The sequence below is a fragment of the Ambystoma mexicanum genome, chromosome 13, assembly GCF_040938575.1.
Source record: "Ambystoma mexicanum isolate Mex_15411 chromosome 13, UKY_AmexF1_1, whole genome shotgun sequence".
NCBI lineage: Eukaryota > Metazoa > Chordata > Amphibia > Caudata > Ambystomatidae > Ambystoma > Ambystoma mexicanum.
In genome coordinates this window covers 505,372,430-505,390,301 of record NC_090938.1, presented here as the reverse complement: position 1 = coordinate 505,390,301, position 17,872 = coordinate 505,372,430, and the positions used below count along the sequence as shown (strand labels likewise).

General features: G+C 46.2%; 1 protein-coding gene across 1 annotated transcript in view; it reads left to right on the top strand.

Moving 5' to 3' along the window:
• The window catches only part of BECN1 (beclin 1), a 649,635-nt gene that overhangs the window by 579,611 nt on the left and 52,152 nt on the right, over positions 1–17,872 (top strand). The gene's annotated exons all lie outside the window — the stretch shown is intronic.

Sequence of the window (17,872 nt, the reverse complement as noted above, 5' to 3'; positions counted from 1 at the left end):
TGGACCTTCCCGTTCGGCCTACTATTTACATGGGAGGAGCATCAACATCGCATTATAACTTGCGAGGAAGGCTTCAAGATCATAGGATGTCAAGAACATGAGCCAGAATCTCCAAACGATGGAGAAACAAATAGAAGAAGGAGAGAACCAAAGGGATGCCAGACGGAGAAAAGAAAGACAAGACTCCAATCCCGCAGATAAGAGGGAAATAGAAACGACTTCGAACATGGATGACAGACTTAAGTAAAAACGGAGGGGGCCTCAAGGAAAAAGAGCGATAAAAAGGAAATAATCCTCCGTCTGGACAGGTGTCCACTCAAGGACATGGCAGAGCAGGGGGACACCCTTGGAATCCACAACTCGAGCAGAGTTTAGGACTCCCTGCAGAACTGTACACCTGAGATGTTAGAGGGCATGGGGCAAAGGCGGAACGCCTGAGCAACCATAGGGCCCAGAGCCCTCCTCAGGGAAAAAGTTGGGAGGGGGGAAAGGGAGGGAGGGAGTTGATGGGGAAGTTCAGAGGGGGAAGGACACAATCACTGGACCACAAGCGCAACACCGCGATCCGCGAGAAGAGCCCCATCCACAGAACCGACCCCAAAAGAAAAGATGGGGCTAAAAATCCTGACATATAACATCAGAGGCCTGAACTGAAAAGTTTGATATAATAACGTTCTAAGAAACACACATACCAAAAAACAGGAAGACCCTAACCCGCATAAGAGGTTTCAATCAAATACTCCAATCCAACGACAGAGAAAAAAAAAAGGGGAGTCTTGATAGCATTTGCCAACCACCTCAACGTACAAATCAAAGAGACAATGGTGGACAAAAATGGTAGATACCTGTTCACAGTGGCCCAGTTGGAAAATAGACTACTAACCATAGCAGCTATATACGCCCCAAACACGGGCCAGGATGGATTCATCAAAGAAACGATTAACAAATTGGAAAATTTCGCAAAAGGGGAAGTGATACTAACAGGGGACTTTAACATCGCATGGAATCACCTGATACACTGATCAGACCCCAAACACACCCATCAAGGGACCCCTTCATCAGCACTAAAACAGATCATGAACAGAATGGCACTAGAAGACGTTTGGCGGAGACTCAGAGGCACGACCAGTGGCTACACATACCACTCGCATATACACAACACAAGCTCCAGAATAGACTACATATGGGCCTCGGGAAGCTTAATGGGCGACCATGCCCCACTATGGATCACACTCCCCAAAATACGTAAACGGTCTGGTCTCTGGCGCTGGACACTCCCCAGAGATACCCTACAAGACCTGGTCCTGAAGGAAACAATAAGGGAAAAGATAGTGGACTATTTCGAACACAACGACACTCCAGATCTATCATCAAGTACAATTTGGTAAGCTTTTAAAGCGGTGATAAGAGGTCAAATCATAGCACTAAAAGCACAAAAAGACAAACAACTTTACAAATGGGAAAGCGAATTAGAAAAAAAAACTGGAGGAGATAAGAGAAGAGATGACCAAGAACACATCCCTGAAAATAGAGAGCATACCGACACGTCCAGAGCCAGATTGACACCCTCAGAACTAAAAGAGCGGAAGCACAACTTCTTAACACAAAGCACTGGTATGCGATGAAATCAAATAAAGCAGACAAACTACTGGCGAGACAACTAAAAGGCTGTCAAGACTTGATGGTCGTGTAGCCGATGAAACCTCCGTCCCCAAGTACCACTCGAGCAAACAAGAAAATACTGCCCGAGCAGTCCTTGAGGCCACAGGTGGTGATCTTCGTCAGCCGCAACCAGGAATGCCTGAAGATGCCGGAAGGTGCCCCCTATGACCACTGTAAGGCAAACACGAAGTTAGGTCATAAACACAGAACCCCAGACTTGTATATGAATGTGTAATAAGTCTAGAATAAGGCTTACCCTTAGGAGTTGGTCGGGACTTAATAAAGGTGTTAAGATGTTTGTCGGAGGCAGCCGGCAAGGGTGACGACCAGATGACAGGTTGGTAAAGCACTTAGTATGAATGAAATCACCACCTTACGTAGAAGCCAGAAAACGTAAGTCAATCAGTTGAAAAGTGCGTAATCCAAGAACATAGTTCATAACAAAGGGCAATCCAATAGCAATCCAAGGACGGAAATGTGGTCGAATCCAGTAGAAAATAGTTCCAAACAATGGTACCGTGAAGGAAGAAGCCAAAATCAGAGTCCAAGATCAATCCGAGGTCAGTGGTAGAAATCTGAATCCGTAGTCCGTAATGCGCCCAACAGGATCAGCTGTGAAGCGCTGAAGGGCAGTCAGCGCGTCCCTTTTGAACGCTGACTGATGATCACATGACTCATCATCCGTCACGTGATCGAACGTGCTGAAGGAGGAGCTCTCAGGTGCCGGCAACGGAGACGTTGTAGAATACCCGTGGCGCGTCTCCATGGCAACTGCCACCGCCGGAATGGAAACCAACGCTGAGATGGCAAGAACCGGCGTCGTTGACCTTGTCCCATTCCTTGCCGGCAGACCTGCAGGGGAGAGCGTGTTTTGGCATGTATTTTTGTGGAGATAGTGGGAGCTGTATTGTGAGATGTGTTCATGGAACGTAGGGGCGTGACAGAGCCTCCCCTCAAAGGCCCACGACCCCGTGGGCTAGAAGGGTTCTCCAGATGGAACCTGGACACCAATAACGGGGCATGTACATCAGATGATGGGACCCAGGACCTCTCCTCAGGACCATAACCCAACCAGTCCACCAAGTATTGTAACCTCCCTCTAACAACCCGGGATCCCAGAATAGCGCTAACTTCATAATCCTCCTGGGAAAACACAGGGACAGGACCAGGAGCGGGAGCAATGGAGGTATCATCAGGACAAGGCTTGAGGAGAGATGTGTGAAAAACGGGGTGTAATTCCCATGAAGCGGGGACGGCGAGTCTATGGACCACCAGGTTCAGGACCTTGGAAACCCTTTACGGGCCGACAAAACGGGGCAGCAGTTTACGACAACCCGGTATATGGAGATGCCGTGTAGACAACCGGTCGCCTTGCTTATATGACGGGGCTTCTTTCCTCTTTTTGTTAGCGGCAGTACTCATAGACACCTGGGCCTCCTGGAGATGGACATGGGTTTGAGCATGGACGGATTCGAGATCTCTGACAGTCATTTGCCGCAGGGGTACTGGAACTCAATACAGGGGCATTGGCAGGATTCGAATCAGAAAAGGGTAAAGTACGTGGATGTTGGCCATAGAGCGAAAAAAACGGAGAAAACCCAGTAGACGAGTGCAGGGCGTTGTTATATGCAAATTCCGCAAAATGAAGAGACTCAAGCCAGGTATTCTGGAATTGCAAAGTTAAGCACCTCAAGTACTGTTCCAAGACCTGGTTTACTCTCTCAGTTTGGCCGTCGCTTTCTGGATGGTAAGCTGAAGAAAAACGGGCATCTATACCTAGTAGTTTGGTAAGAGCCAACCAGAAACGTGAGGTGAACTGAGACCCCCTGTCTGACACAATGACACTCGGCAAACCGAACAGACAGAAAACAGATTAAAAAAACATACGAGCCAATGAGGGAGCAGTAGGAATGCCTTTACATGGTAAAAAACGGGCCATTTTTGTATATGAGTCTACTACCACCCAAATCGTGTCATAGCCTTGTATTCGTGGTAGATCAGTTATCAGGTCCATGGATACCATATGCCATGGTTTCGGGGGTATGGGCAATGGTTGTAGCAGTCCTAGTGGACGACCCTTCCGAGTCTTGCATTGTGCGCATATAGAGCAGGTGTTAACATATGTCTCCACATCTCGCCGCATCGATTGGCCACCAGCACCAGCGTTTCAACAACTCTAGAGTACGTCGCTGACCTGGGTCGCCATTGATAGGAGCATTGTGGGACCACTCTAAGGCCTGGTTGCGAGAGTCACTGGTGGGGAGGAACAGTTTTCCTTGAACAAAAGGCAACCCATCCTGCATAACGTATCCCAATCATCCAATACTTGGGGATGTTGTATAACCCATTGGTGTATAGCCGTTATCATAGGATGAGATGGAGTACAGGTACAAACAATATGACCTTTACCTAAGAGAGTTTCGGGATATGAAGGGAGAGGTATTCCCCCCAGGTGAACGGGACAGTTCATCCGCTTTACCATGAGACAAACCCGGTCTGTGTTTGACAAGGAAATCGTATGCAGCAAAAAAGAGGTGCCAACGAACTTGTCTACTATTGTCGCATTTCAGAGACGCTAGGTCCTGTAAGTTTTTATGGTCTGTGTAGACGATAGTCTGATGTCTTGCCCCCAGAAGATGGTGTCTCCAGACCAACAATGCGTCTCTGATGGCCAGGAGCTCTTTTTCAGTGACCGTGTAGTGAGATTCGGTCGATGTGAATTTCCTGGAATGGTAGGCCACCGGGTGTAGTGCTCCGGTGGTAGGACAAGGCTGAGATAGGACGGCCCCTAAGGCAAAGGAAGAAGAATCTGCTTCTACGATATACGGAAGCTCTGGGTCAGGATGCTGCAGGACTGGGGCCGTGGTGAACGAGGTTTTAAGGAAGTCGAAGGCTGCTTGATGTGCATCGGTCCAGATAAATGGTACTGCAGGACTGGTCAATGCGGTTAATGGTGCCACAATGGAGGAAAAATTTGCAATGAACCTCCGGTAAAAATTTGCGAACCCTAGAAAGGATTGCAATTGTTTCAATGTAACAGGTGCTGGCCAATTTGTGATAGCCTGGACTTTGGATCGGTTCATTGTTAGCCCCCCAGGTGAAATATGGAAACCCAGGAATTCAACTTCAGCTGTATGAAACAGACATTTCTCAGGTTTAGCGTATAGTGAGTTCTTCCTGAGTCTTGTGAGTACCTCTCTGACATGAATGACATGTTCGGCCAATGTTTGGGAGAATATCAGTATATCGCCCAGGTACGCCACGACATACACATCCAGAATATCACTAAATATATCGTTTACCAATCGTTGGAAAATGGCAGGGGCATTAAAGAGGCCAAAAGGCATCACCATGTATTCATACAATCCTTGGCGAGAGCAGAAAGCAGTCTTCCACTCATCCCCAGGTCGCATGCGGACTGAATTGTATGCCCCCCGGAGATCTAGTTTGGTATAGATGGAGGCATTGGTCAACTTGTCTAACAGGGTAGAGATGAGTGGAATAGGGTAACGGTTCTTTATGGTAATCGCATTCAGACGTCTGTAATCTACACAGGGGCGAAGATCGCCTTCTTTTTTCGGGACAAAAAAAATGGGACTGGCCACGGGTGATGAAGAAGGCCTGATATGTCCTAACTGTAGGGCGTGGCGGATGTATTCTTTAAGGGACGTTTCTTCAGATGGTGATAGTGAATATATGCGTCCTTTGGGAAGCGATGCCCCATCAATTAGGTCAATAGAACAATCATACGGTCTGTGAGGGGGCAGTATCTCGGCAGATGTTTTATCAAAAACTGAGTGGAAATCATGGTATTCTGAGGGTACTCCTGACAAAGTGGCTCCCACCGTGTGAGTTGTTTCGGGTGGGTCGTTCTCCCTATAGTGGCTAAGTGTAGGGCCCCAAGTGCCCTTGCAGGGTTGTTTAAATCATCTTCCAGTAAACAAAAGTGTTGGCAAATGTCTGATTCAAAATAAACCTGCCCCGTACCCCAGTCGATGAGTGGGTTATGCTTCTTTAACCAGGGAAGGCCTAGGATTATTCCAAACTGTGGTGTGGATATCAAATCAAAGGACAACTGTTCTTTATGGTTACCCTGAATAATCACGTCCATCTGGGCGGTCTGTTGTTTAATCGGACCAGAAATGAGAGAGGACCCGTCCACAGTTTGGGCTGGTTTGGGATGTGTCTTGGTCACTAGTGGAAGGTTCAATGTTTTGGCCAGGGGTATATCAATAAAACAACCAGTAGCCCCTGAATCAATAACTATATGTACTGTGTGTGAACACTCCCTATCAGGATGAAGCACTGCCTGAACGACCACTGGTCTTACTGGGCCGAAAGTAGGAACCCTGGTGTTGTGAATCGAGCTCGTCTTGTCCCCCAAACTCAAGAACGAGCTTTCTGAAAACCCGAAGACTTGTTCTTCGGGCGTCTTGGGCACTCTTTGACGAAATGACCACTGAGTCCACAGTAGAAGCATGCATTGTCGGTTCTCCGACGCTCCCTTTCGGTCTGAGTGATGGGACTTCGTAGACCACCTATTTGCATGGGTTCACTTGCACCATCCGATGGAGAGGGTAAGGGTTTACCTGAAAAACCAGATTCCGCTCGACGTTCGGTCTTCCGAGCGTCTACCTGAAGAGTTAGGTCTACTAGTTCGGGATATGCATCAGGAAGGGAAGGAATGACAGAAAGGGCATCCTTCATAGTGTTACACAGACCTTTGTAAAATACCACAGCTTTCTTGTTTTCAGGCCATGAAGTCTCAGCTGACAATTGGTTAAAGCGTGTGATGTATTCTATTAAGGTTTGTCTGCCTTGGGATAGTTCTAGGAGCTCCAGATCCCGAGACTGGGCTTTGTACCTGGTATCGAATACTTTGGCCAACTCGCTCACCAGAAGATCGAAATCGTAAAGGGCTGGGTGGTTGTTCTCAAGAAAAGGATTAGCCCAGGTAGCTGCAACCCCGGTCAAATGGGGTAACAAAAAGGCAGCTTTTGTGGTGGAATCATGGAACACCAGTGGTCGGCAAAGAAAATGAAGTTTACACTGATTAATAAAAGTGCGATATTTTCTAGGATCACCCTGAAACTTCTCAGGAGGTGCCAATGGAAACTGAGTAGGTAACACCACGGGAGTAGGTGGTGTAGGAGGAACAGAGGGAACCGGTGGTGGTGTTGCCTGATCGCCAAACTCAGCATCTGCCGGTAAAGGGTTGCGGGTACTTTGGATATTATCTAAGCGATGATGTATCGCGGTTGTGGCAGCCACTACTTCGGTTCTAAGGGATGCAACAGCTTGCATTAGAGCAGCCACAGGGTCCCCGGCAGCAGGTTCCATCGTCTGGACGACCAAAAAAATGGCTTCACAGTCTGTCAAGACTTGATGGTCGTGTAGCCGATGAAACCTCCGTCCCCAAGTATCACTCGAGCAAACAAGAAAATACTGCCCGAGCAGTCCTTGAGGCCACAGGTGGTGATCTTCGTCAGCCGCAACCAGGAATGCCTGAAGATGCCGGAAGGTGCCCCCTATGACCACTGTAAGGCAAACACGAAGTTAGGTCATAAACACAGAACCCCAGACTTGTATATGAATGTGTAATACGTCTAGAATAAGGCTTACCCTTAGGAGTTGGTCGGGACTTAATAAAGGTGTTAAGATGTTTGTCGGAGGCAGCCGGCAAGGGTGACGACCAGATGACAGGTTGGTAAAGCACTTAGTATGAATGAAATCACCACCTTACGTAGAAGCCAGAAAACGTAAGTTAATCAGTTGAAAAGTGTGTAATCCAAGAACATAGTTCATAACAAAGGGCAATCCAATAGCAATCCAGGGACGGAAATGTGGTCGAATCCAGTAGAAAATAGTTCCAAACAACGGTACCGTGAAGAAAGAAGCCAAAATCAGAGTCCAAGATCAATCCGAGGTCAGTGGTAGCAATCTGAATCCGTAGTCCGTAATGCGCCCAACAGGATCAGCTGTGAAGCGCTGAAGGGCAGTCAGCGCGTCCCTTTTGAACGCTGACTGATGATCACATGACTCTCATCATCCGTCACGTGATCGAACGTGCTGAAGGAGGAGCTCTCAGGTGCCGGCAACGGAGACGTTGTAGGATACCCGTTCCGCGTCTCCATGGCAACTGCCACTGCCGGAATGGAAACCAACGCTGAGATGGCAAGAACCGGCGTCGTTGACCTTGTCCCATTTCTTGCCGGCAGACCTGCAGGGGAGAGCGTGTTTTGGCATGTATTTTTGTGGAGATAGTGGGAGCTGTATTGTGAGATGTGTTCATGGAACGTAGGGGCGTGACAAAGGCAAACGGCAAAACCAAACGGTGCAAACACTAAAAGACCGGCAGGGATCAATAAGAACACAATCAAAGGATATCAAAGAAATATTTAGAGACCATTACCAGGAACTCTACACATCACAGAACCCGAATGAACAGGAACGGGCAGCCTTTCTACAGGAAGTTATGCTCCCAACCATAACAGCAGACTAATAAATAGCACTGGACGGACCAATCACACCAGAAGAAGTTGCAAAGGCAATAAGAGACCTTCCCAGGAATAAATCTCCAGGACCAGATGGCTTTAAAGCAGCCTTTTACAAAACATACGCGGGAACACTGACACCTATCTTGATGACTCTCCAACACCTTTAAAGACACGGCCAACATCGCTCCCTCCATGAACGAAGCAAAGATCCTGGTATTCCACAAGAAAGGGAAAGACCCAGAAAACCTGAGCTCCTATCGCCCAATAGCCCTGATCAACATCGATGCGAAACTCTATACTAAAGTGCTCGCCAATAGACTATCACCCTTACTCCCGAAGTTAATTCATCAAGAACAAGCTGGATTTATCCCGAATAGGAAAACCCATGATAACATTAGACAAATAATTCATCTCATAGAGAAAGCCGGCTTCACAAATATCCCCTCAGCAATACTATCAGTTGATGCGGAAAAGGCCTTTGACCGGGTAGAATGGACAATGCTCTTCGCGACACTGAAGAAAATGGGCACGGGCAACGCATACATAAACATGGTTCGACCCAATTACAATTCACCATCGACTAGGATAGCAGTGAATGTAGAAGTTTCGGACCCGATCCGAACTGGAAGAGGTACCAAACAGGGTTGTCCTCTATCACCCCTGCTCTATGCAGTCTTCCTCGAACCACTACTGGCAAAGATCAGAGAGTCACCCACAATAAAGGGCATGGAAATGTGCGGACAGTCCCACAAGACAGTGGCATACGCGGATAATATGCTGATGACCCTAACAGATCCAATCAAGACACTCCCCTTTCTCATCCAACAAATCGAGGAATACGGAGCAATCTCAGGCATAAAAATAAACAGGCAGAAATCATCAGTGATGGCTCTGGCCGGAGACAAACGAGAAATATACAAAAAGACGAAGGACCTCCACTTGCAGACGGCGGAAGACGGGGTGAAATACTTGGGAGTCACCCTAACGGACACAGTAAAGAACCTCTATGCAGGAAACTGCACGGAGCTCATAGAAAAAGTGAAAAGAGACCTAAACAGATGGAACCCCTTAGCAGTCTCTTGGTGGGGCAGAATAACAGTCATCAAAATGACAATACTCCCAGGACTTCTCTACTACTTTCAAGCACTCCCTATTCGGATACTGCCAACGTTTTTCAAGAGCCTATCCAAAATAGTCACGAAATATATCTGGCAAAACAAAACACCTAGACTGTCACAACAGGCGCTCACAGCACAGAAGCTAGACGGGGGCATGGCACTCCCTCACTTTAAGAAATGTTATGAGGCCGCCCAACTATGGGTGCTGAACGAATGGATCACCAACACGTCGGACAAATGGTGGGAAGCTCAGGATAGAGCTGTAGCGAGATCTAATCTACGTCACCTACTGTGGAGCAAACCCGAGCACAGACACCAGAACATCAAGATAAGTGAGATCATGAGCTCCGTAATGAACGTATGGGACAGATCGACCAAGAAAGGAATACTCACAATAGATCCAGCCCCTTTCATTCCAATCCTAGACAATCCAGACTCCCCCCCCCCCCCCCCCCCCAGGGATGGGAAAGGGAGCATTCCAGAAATGGCGAGATCTCGACTGCACAAAAGTAGGAGACATGCTGGACGGACAACGAATTAGAACATTCAAAGAATGTCAAGCCTTACTGGGCCTTACGGAGAAGGACAGATATCAGTACGAACAACTGAACCACTGGCTCACAACTCCAAGAATAACACAGGCATTGACAAGAACACTGACACCGTCCGAAACGTATATAATGTCCCAAACCGGCAAAAGGAAATTTGTCTCCACCCTATATAAGTTCTTGAATGCCCAGACAGAAGCCATGACATGGCAATACATGAAGAAATGGGAAAAGACCCTAGGGAAACCACTAACGAGGGAACAATGGATTTACATCTGGCAAATAATCCCCAAATGGACGAGGTCGATCCAGACGAGAGAAGCCTGGACAAAAATAATGATACAATGGCACCATACCCCGGAAAAACTCCAGAAAATGTATCCCACCTCGCAACCAAAATGCTGGAGGGGATGCGACACAGTAGGATTCTGGAGACACATATGGTGGGACTGCACTGAACTGCAACCATTCTGGTCAGAGGTGAAATCTCAAATGCAGAATCTCTTCAAAGAGACGGCAAACCTAGGAGAGGAAGTCTGGATGTCCGGCATGTGGAACCCTCGAGACAGGTCTCTCACAAAGACACAAAAAAGGAATTTCATGGGATTCCTCATTGCAGCATGGCTAGCGATAGCCCAAAACTGGAAACGAAAATCACCACCAACCAGTCAAGAATGGCTACACATGATATGGACATATGTGGCAATGTAAAGAATCACATACAATATACAAGGAGACAGACAGAGATTTGCAACAGACTGGGGGGATGCGATAGAGTATTTACAAAGCGATCACATGCTCCAATGGTGTCCACATAAACTCTGAATACTGGACTTGTTCACAGGATAACTCTGAAGCGGGAAAAGAGACTTAGTGGGACACCGAAGAACGATGCGGCCTGTGCGGGGGGAGGGATGGGGGTTGATACGGGACACTGTTGAGTCCCCATGTTTTTGTTTAAAGAAATGCCAATAAAAATATATTTAAAAAAAAACAAAAAAAAGTTACCAAGAAATGGCAACCTAGTCAAAGACTAAGAGAAACCTAGTTTCCCAGTACTGATCATCTGAAGGACGCGTCAGTTTCCCCATAAGAAGTGAGCAAAAGCCCAGGGGAGTTCAGCTGATGCCTGGGCTCCCCTGGAAAAAGTCAGGATAGGAAAGCCAAACAAAAGCAAAAAGTTTGGGGGGGGTGTCCATAAATAGAGGGAAAATTGCACATGAATGAAATCTTTCCTAAAAGTCGCTATTAAGTTAACCATCGCCTTTCATTGGACTCCCATTGTTCATTAAGGCTTTATTCGACACAGTAGTATTTAGCACACAACAAACTTACACAAGCCAATAAAAAGATAGGCATAGGTTACAGCTGGAATCACTAAACGCCATAAAATTCATCAATCACAATTTAGATATACATATGGATAAAATACAGTAACAAAAGCATCATAGAAAAAAGAGAAAACTCAATTAACATCAAGTACAAGTCCAATGAAATAGTTCAGATGGGCCCAGGCCCGATGAATGTACTTTGCCACAAAAAATACATTGTTCAAATTGGTGGTCATTTGGCATAGCAATAGTGCTTTCGCTGCTCTACGAATCCTTGCCTTTTTGAACAGAAGTAGCAAGTGCTGCAGCCTCAAGTCCTTGCGTGAATCACAAAAGATCATGAAATTTAAGGTGGTTTCCACATCATTACCACACAATGTGCAGATATGACTGTTTGTAGTTTTTCAGTTGCTAGTGAATTTAGCAGCCTTCAGTGTCTCTGTTCTAAATTCCATGTAAAGTACTTGTGCATAAGCCAGAACCATAAAATCAAGGTATTCTTCAAATCTGAATACACGTTTGACAGTCAAATACACCCCTGCCACGCCACCCCCGTTTTTAACTGTAAACATGAATTATCCAGATGTTCCAGCATAGCTCTCAGAGCTGCATGTTTCACTCTGTGCTTAGTACATATAGTTAACATTACAGGGTTCAACCACAAGTGACACAGATTGAGGGCACCCAGCTGCTGTTTAATGTGATAGATCCAGGCAAAGTGAGTGTCCTCCGGGTTGCCTCAGTATGTAAATTAGAGCCCCTCTATACTTTTGTAATTCTCGGGTCGCCCAAAGCCAACGCATTATGTAACCGACTTTATCACTCTAGAGATTGGCATTAGCCCACACTCTAAATGTAGTGGACCAGTTGGGAAATTCCTCGGATGTCTAAGGAGTGACTTCAAGAACTTGTTTTCTATAGGAGCCAGTTTGTGACACTCAATGTAGCCCCATAGCTCTGCACCATACAGAGCTGCTGAGGTAGATTGTATTTTATAGATTTCAATTGCTGGTGATCTAGCTCCTTCTCCATGTTTAACATAAAAGTTCCTCGAACCCCCACTATTTTTCCACAAAACTGTTGAGGATTTGTCAACCTGGCCAGACCAGGAATCAGTTTCTGAAAACCTCAGACCAAAATAGTTGTAAAAATCGACCTGTTCCAATTCGGCACCATCCACCTCAAGGGAACAAACACAAGGTGTTGATCTCCTGGGCCTGAACACCATTACTGTGGTCTTTGCTTTATTACAGGTCAAACTCATTTGACTACATTTATCGACAAAACATCCTAGGCTATGTTTGATCCCCATCCAATAAAACAGTATCATCCGCAAAGAATAATTCCGGCAATATGTCGACACCCAGCCTCACGTCGTTAAATCTTTCCACCTGGCATTTGGTCAATAACTCCAGGACCATCTTGTTGATGCAGGTACTAAACAGGTGCGGGGCAAGTACACAGCCCTGCCGCAGGTCCCTGTCAACTCTGAATGACTCTGTGGTCTCACCCCGAGTACCCAGCGCACAGTAGCTGTGTTTGTATAAAGTTGGCAGATTAAACTCAATTAAATGTCATGGACCCCTCTGTTCTTCGTAACCTGCCAAAGTTGGTTTCTAGGGACACAATCGAATGCAGTCTTCAACAAACTGCATAATCCCTATTTTTTGTTTTAAACCAGAGTATTTTTTCAAGATGAGTGACAAGCAAAACCATTGATCGACTTTGCTTGTCCCCTGTTGAAATCCTGCCTGGAGGTGTTTGATGAGGCTGGTGAAATTTGCCCAATCTTGTAATCGTTCAAGGATAGCTTTTGCAAAAACCTTACCACAGGCGTCAAGCAATGAAATTGACCTATAATTACCAGGAATCTCCCTCCCACCCTCCATTTCTGCTGTATGCCCAGATTGGGGCACCTTATTTTCCTCAAAAGCTGCCATAAAAAGCCACCATAGAACTGGTGTCCAGACAAGAGGCTTATCTTTAAATGGGTCTATAGGCACCCTGCCCGGGCCCAGGTCCTTCCTGCCCTTTGAACTGCATATAGCTTGCTGTACTTATTTTAGGGTAATTATAGATTGCCCATTTGCTTCTGTGAGCCCTTGATTCCCACCAGTTGCCCCACCAGAATGGGTACTAACCTGGTCTTCAGTTGCTTCATAGAGTCGACGAAATTGGTAGAACCACTGTTCTGGGCTATAGTACAATAAAGTGTATTTATGCTTAGTTCCCTTTTGCCGCAACCAAGGACCAGAAAGCCCTAAAGTCCCCCTTGCTAGCCGCAACCAGCAGATCCTCCCATCTGGACTGATAATACACTTCTTTTTTTCCCTTTATGATTAACTTATATTTAGCTCTACAAAGGCGCAACTTGCCTCTGTCTACCCGATCCTCTGCGGCAAGACAAAGAATTAACTCCTCCTTCACTAGCTTGCACTCCCTATCAAATCAGTCGTTTTTTAAAGTATGTTTTTTGATCTCCCGTGCAGGTCGCTAACATAGGGAAAAAGACCTGTGACCAGATGGTCATACTCCACTATAACACCTCCTGATCACCAAGTTGTTACAGATGTTTACAGTATTCTTAAGGGCAGCCTGGTAGATTAATTGTTTGGACTCAGTGGTTGCCAGGCTGTCTCACCTAACTGTATTTCGAGCCTGGCCTGTCACCCTAATGGATGTAGACTCAATTGGAATCCCTGCCATCCCTTCCCTCAGTTTAATTATTGTGGTAAGGGACTTATGATTGCTTTCCTTTCTGTCTAGTATTTCAAAATGTGTAACCCGCCCATAGTCGCTAGCTAATGTTAGAATGTAATCAATCCTAGAGGGGTTACGGTGGCCAAAAAAGGTATACCCAGCTGGTTGGTCATTGCTCAAGCGGCCGTTACAAGGACCAGGGAGGGAGAGGCTAATCTGCTTCTAAAGTAGGTATCTCCCACACCATATCCTGCTCCTCCCACTTTCCCTCTAACTGTATATGAGGTTCAACTTGCAGATTAAAATCTCCAAGTGCCAGAATATGGAGTTTATAAGGCGGTCAATAATCCCACGGTGTGATTAGCTTTTGCGTTCGCAATAAGGTTACAAGCGGGTTTTCCCCATACGGCGATTGTATACGTAAATGTATAAAATGCGCCCCTTTTTATTCCTGGCTGTAATTAGTTGGAGATCCAACGTACTTGCATCATTGAACTCTGTTTCCCACTCAAACCAAGTTTCCACCAAGGTCAGCCACCCCACTTAGGTCTTCCTCTTACACCGTTTGTTGCTGGAGTAGGGACCAAGTTTCCTGGATACAAATCCGGTCATAGTTCTGAAGGAACGCCCTCATCCGGGATATATCATATACTTCTTTATGCCGGCTGCGTTCCAGGTTAGCACTTTGTATCCAACATGTAGTGGGATTCCGTTTATAGTAGGTGATTCCCTGTGTACTGGGATACCATCTATAGTGGACAATTTGCTGAGTCACTCTATATCACCTGGCTCTTCATTTACTTGTGCTACTACCTGTTTTTTATCCAGGTCACTTGGTCTTGGAATTCCCCTGGTCTCGTCCTCTAGGAATCAATGGCCTAATTGAGATTGATGTTGCTGGGGATGGGTATGACCTCTCTTTGTTGCCAAAAGTCCTTCAACAACTACACTTTACATCATGGTTACCTTAATATAAGAGCTTAGATGATCAGCCATGCCCTCTCTTTCAGATTTAGCTATATCCTGTATAATAACTGAGGGGCACCCTTAAAGTTGTCTGATCCAATCTATGCTTTTATTGGTTATCATTTCTTGACTTTCAAAAGTCCCTGAGCTCAGTTTGGGCACGTTACACAAGTAGATTGATAGAAGCTCTGTTGTTTCAGCATGCAAATCCCTATGCGCCTGGGGACCACTCCGGTGGTGACGGTGCGTGGTACAAATACCTTTAACATTAATATTAACATGAGAGGTTAACCCTACACTTGCTCTGTGGGAGGTCTGGTCTGTCTTTGGATCCTACTAGAAGTTCCCCTAGTATGGTGGTTGATCACATGCCTTTTGCCTTCGGAAACATCCTTATCACATTCCATTTTCTTCTGAGTCCTACCCCTGCTGTTAGTGGTCAATGAACCCCCACGAGGGACCTCATTGGAACCTTGATTACTACAGCTCTTTTTGCTATAGGCACACTGAGTCTCAGTCACCAATCTACATCCAGGATGGTTTGAAGGGATCTTCTTCGGCTTATTGGTTATCTCTGACCTTAATCCGTCCACTGTCACTGTGTTAGCTAGATTGGTGACTGTCTCTTAATTTCCCTATTTCTAGCAGTGATTCCTTACGCCTACTATCCTGGTCCTGTTTACACCTGCAGCGATATAACCCATGGAGTGACTCGACTCGCAAACTGTCATGAATCCTCTGTTTTTTTTAATTACATTTGTGGAAGCTTCTGCAACATTAGCCCTTTTACCGGAGTCCAATATGGTTTCTTCAGGGCATGCATGGATAATTGGTTTGTCGCTACAACCTCCTCCTCCTTTCTCACCTCCACCTGGGGCTCCTCCAATGGTAAAAATCTATCAAAAGGAGCATATCTGGGGCAACTTCAATAATTTGGCAAGTTTCAGTTAACAAAGCACAATCAAGAGGATCATTGCCATGGTCATCTTGCCCCCTACTGCCAATTACCTTGGGCATAATCGCACCTTCCTGCTGGTTAAGGGGGGGTTGCTTTCTCTGTACTCGGCTGAGGATAAACCACAATAACACTGTTAGCGGGGGAGCCTAGGGACTCTGAATTAGACACTGGAATTAGATAACCCCCCCCTTCCTGCCCTTTGTTCTCCTCCATCAGGTATTTGTCAAGGGGGTCCTTGCTGGTATCTGTCTTCCTTGATCTGGGCAATCCCACATTCCCGGTATCAACAGCAGGGGTGTCTCCCACTCCCACCATCTCAATTATGTTTAGGATACTGATATAACCCCCACTTCAACTACACAGTTTGAGGTAGTCACTTTGGTTTTTTTAGCACCACCCCCCCCCCGTCCTTGTCAATGTCGTATAGCAGCCCCTTTATCCCAGAGATGAGAACATTATCCTCCTTTATGGGCTCACAAAGCTTGTACACCCTCTTGGAACCTAACACCAGTGAAACTGAAGAATTTGCTTTTCGTTTCGACATTTAAAATTGCTAGGGGATCCTAGTCCAGAGTATGTATGAGGCCTCCAGGATCCTTTATGATCCGCACCGCAGCATGTTGCATATTTACATTCGGCCGATAAAAATCAAAATGGCTGGCGCTACTTTTGTTGTTGTAGGTTGATAAGCAACCGTGAGAGAGCTGCTCCAGGATTGGGCGCTCCATTGTATATTCGCCCCTGACCACCGCCAGAAGGGGTTAGTCGGAACTTCCTGTCTAAGGCACACGTCCAAGGCTACTGCTGTACCGCCTATCTGTGCCTATTAGTGACTACACGGGACACTAGACACTACCCAGACTTTCTCTGCTCATGCAGTGGACGTTGCAAACCGCTACCAACCTCCTAGCCTTCTGAGAACATTCTGTTACTTTTCCCCAGGACTAATCACCAAGTAAGAACACTGGTCATCTTCTATTAACTTATACGGGTAAGCTACCTACCTCAGCCCCTTGTTGAAAATAACTGTCTCCACTACGCTCCGCCTTGTAGCATAGCACCCAGCAGTTACCTAAAGTGTATGTATTACCCAGTGTTGTTCTGCGCATGCTACTGTCTCGCCTTAAGTTACACGTTGCCTTTGCACCATCGCAGCCACTTCATTATGCATGGCAAATATTTGCATATGTCTACCCGATTAACAGTATTAGCATCTCCATCTCAGCCATTAGCTGCTGTTGTCCGTTGCGAGCCACCTACCTGTGCCCGATTTACACCGTTGTATTTGCATTACCTGGCACACCGAATGTGCAGCTGCTTGGTAAACTAGACTGCTCACTGACTATCCCAACCTGCTTACCTGAACTATGTTGTAACATAGGTACCAGTCTCCAAACCTCCTGAATTGCCTTCCATGCATACTAACATGTACTTTCACTGCCTAATGTAACTGTAACAAACTATTTTTAGTCACTATTGCTAACCCTTGTGCTAGCCGAACTTGTCATTACATGAAGCCTTAACCTGCTATTTGTACTTATTTAACTATGCACGGGCTCTTCCACATGTATGGGGCATTCCTCCTGTCCTTTGTTAACTTAGGATTCAATGTCAACTCGCTCCTTACATACTCATACCATGCCCATTCATACTATACAATCCTAATTAGGCACGACAACTTTGATTATTTTCTTCCCTCCCCCTTGGACCGCCTCACTTGCATCTTACGTAGTCCCTCATTGCATAGCTCTGAGCCAAAGCACATCATGCCAAGTATTAACCGATACTTGAACTCGCTAGCTCTTTGGCTTGAACACTTTGCACGTAAACCCACCCCTAACCAACCTTGTGTTATCAGCCATAGAAATTACAAACTAGGCTCCAGAATCATTAAAAAAACTTGTCACTCCCTTGTCACTAAAATAAAAACCACATCATCTACCACTAACTTCACCGGTAGTGACGACACTAACGTCCCTCTCAAAAACTCACCAACTACTCGCTCCTTCTGCTCCCTAGCAGAAAAAACTATCTTGATCAAAGGGGCCCTGCTCAACCAGACCCCCCTGCGTTCTGTGATTTAAATCTAGGT